We start from the raw sequence: 2,635 nt of genomic DNA, 5'->3' as shown, positions 1-2,635 counted from the left end.
ACTCAGTTATTGGTGTGGTGATATATCCAGTGTTAGTGCTGTTGTGAAATTTGGTGCGGAACACGTTTAGTGACCCCCTTTTTCTCGCGGCAGTTGTGGTTGAGCTCCAGGAATTTCCTGGACGCTCCCACGGGACAGGACCCATTTTTCTTGATCAATTCACTGTTTCACGTCTGGTTACAGAACGTTCATAGCCTATAGTGCTTAGTTTTTAAGTCTAGGCTAGTGTTAAAGCCACGTGCTCGCACGTGGCTTTTAGGTTAGAACTGTGCATTGACACTTAGTTCGTGTGCATGCTCCGGTACAGTGCCACCTAGCGGAGTACCCCGGAACTTCTAGCCTGGTGCCTAGCTGCGGCACTGACATTGATTTTGCGTTGACATTGACACCTGACACTGTCAACGTCATTTGACAGCTGTCACTTGTCAGCTGACAGCTGACAGGTGTCACAACTTTTTCTTTTGTGTGACTACCCGCATACGTCACACAAAAAACTTTTCTGACTACCCTCTCACGTCAATAAAAAATTTCTTCTGCCTACCCGCGTATGTCAATTAAAAAGTTTTTCTGCCTACCTTCATTGACTATAACTTTGTAAAACTGTTTTTCGTCTACCCGCGCCGTCATGTCGGATGAGGAGCAGCCGGCTGCGTCCCCCTTCGCCCCACGGTCGTCGTTGGCGCGAACGCCGCCCACGGGGTTAGCACCACCCCGCACGAGGCCAGTTAGGGACGACGAGGAAGAGCTGTTACAGACGCCACCGGTTCCAACGAGACCCCCGCGATCGCGGACCACCCCGCCGACAGTGGTGCCCTCTGGCCTGAAGCGGCCGCTTACGTCACCGGAGGAGCGTCGCCCCGTGGAGGTGGTGCGGATGTGTCGGCCTATCACGCCGCCACCGCCCGCCCCGACTGCCGCCACTGCTTCCGCCGCCGCTGCCGCCGCCGCCACTGATGCTCGTCGTGGACCTCCACCGGCCGCCAGCCGCTCGACGGATCTCGACCAAGGTGCTAAGAGCGAAGACGACGAGAACGAAGACACTACTCAGGCCTCGCTTTCGAAGGCGTCTAAGTTGGAGCTTCTGGACCGCGTTCACGGGGATCTCACCGCGATCATGGCTGCGGTGACGGGGCCCGTGTCGCGTTTGAATAAGGAGAGCACGAACGCCATCAGCGCCAGCGTACAGGACACACTTGCGGTGGTCGCTGCCCTCAGCCTGCGCCTGTGCGAGATGGAAGCAGAGCTCGGCCGGGCGAATGCGAGGTGCGCAGACATGGAGAAGGAGCTGCTGCTCGCCAAAACTACCATTGGACCGCACACCACAGGTGCATCAACGCCTAGCGCCAGTTCGCAGCCGTCATATTCGGCTGCGCTAAAACTATCAAAGAAAGCGGACCCGAAGCCCATTCCGGCTGAGCGAGGCCCCGTCCTTGCATTTTATCCGGCCGAGGACCAAATAGACAAGATAAAGACTGCCGAAGACACGAAGGCGGAGCTCAAGCGCGCGGTCAATCCACGCGTGCTTGAGGTCCAAATAGAGAAGGTGCGCAAAGTAGGGAACGCCGGGGTGGTTGTGCAGACCACCTCATCGCACGCTGCGGACCGACTCAGGAGTGCGGCTCCTCCGACACTCAGGGTGACGGAGCCGCGGAAGATGTCGCCGCGCATTTGCCTCCGCGACATTGACGGCAACCCCCCGGCAGAAGAATTCCTGCTGGCCCTGCATGAACAGAATCTGCGGGGCACTCAGTGGACACTAGAGAGGCTGAGGGCTGAATGTAAGATCTTCAAGATGAATGGACGTCAGCACCAGTCCACGACAGTGATTGTGGAATGTCCACCAGCGCTAAGAGAATACCTGTTAAGCAAAGGGAAGATATACATAGGTTGGCAGTCCACCGAGGCGTGCGACTTCGTTCGGGTGACATGCTGCAACAAGTGCCAAACCTTCGGTCACCCGGAGAAATACTGCAAGTCCAAGGAGATGGTATGCGGGAAATGCGGCTGCACCGGGCACAAGAAGGACGACTGCAAGGCGGAAAAGTCCCGGTGCGCCACTTGCCACCGTTTCGGTAGGGAGTCGGACTCTCACACCACAAACGCACGGTCCTGCCCCGCCCGCCAATACGCTGAACAAAGGGCCGTCGCTACAACGAATTATGGCTGCCCCTAGGGGGCCTCAAACTCTTCGTGTCGGGCAGCTCAACCTCGGCGGTGCTGCTGTTGCGACGAGTGAGCTACCATCGCTCGCCCGGGCGCTGGGGCTGGACGTTGTTCTTGTGCAAGAACAATACTCACAGCCTCCGCCTGGCCTCATCCAGCACGGCGCCTCAGCCAAGGCTGGAGCACTCGTCGTGTCGGCGGACGTCGCGGTGGTGGCCCTCAACCATCTCTCCACGTCGCATTGCTTCGTCGCGTCGATCAGTAAGGGCGGGGCGGAGTTTACTATCGTTTCCGCATACTTCCAATACTCAGAGTCCATCGACCCGCACCTACACCACCTGGAGAAGACTTTAGACTCCCTAGGGCACAGAAGCGTCGTCATTGGTGCTGACGTCAACGCGCACTCGCCTATGTGGCACAGCGAGCCCCGCCACTACACCGGGCGGGGCCAGGAAACGGAGCACAGACGGAG

The 2,635-nt window shown here is 58.0% G+C and overlaps 1 pseudogene; it reads left to right on the top strand.

Moving 5' to 3' along the window:
* LOC123868614 overlaps nucleotides 1-7 on the top strand; it is a 2,859-nt pseudogene extending 2,852 nt beyond the window's left edge.
* Nucleotides 8-2,635: the final 2,628 nt, after the last annotated feature.

The sequence above is a fragment of the Maniola jurtina genome, chromosome 9, assembly GCF_905333055.1.
Source record: "Maniola jurtina chromosome 9, ilManJurt1.1, whole genome shotgun sequence".
Taxonomy (NCBI): domain Eukaryota; kingdom Metazoa; phylum Arthropoda; class Insecta; order Lepidoptera; family Nymphalidae; genus Maniola; species Maniola jurtina.
Note: the sequence above shows the minus strand (reverse complement) of the source record. Positions and strands in the feature narration are given on the sequence as shown.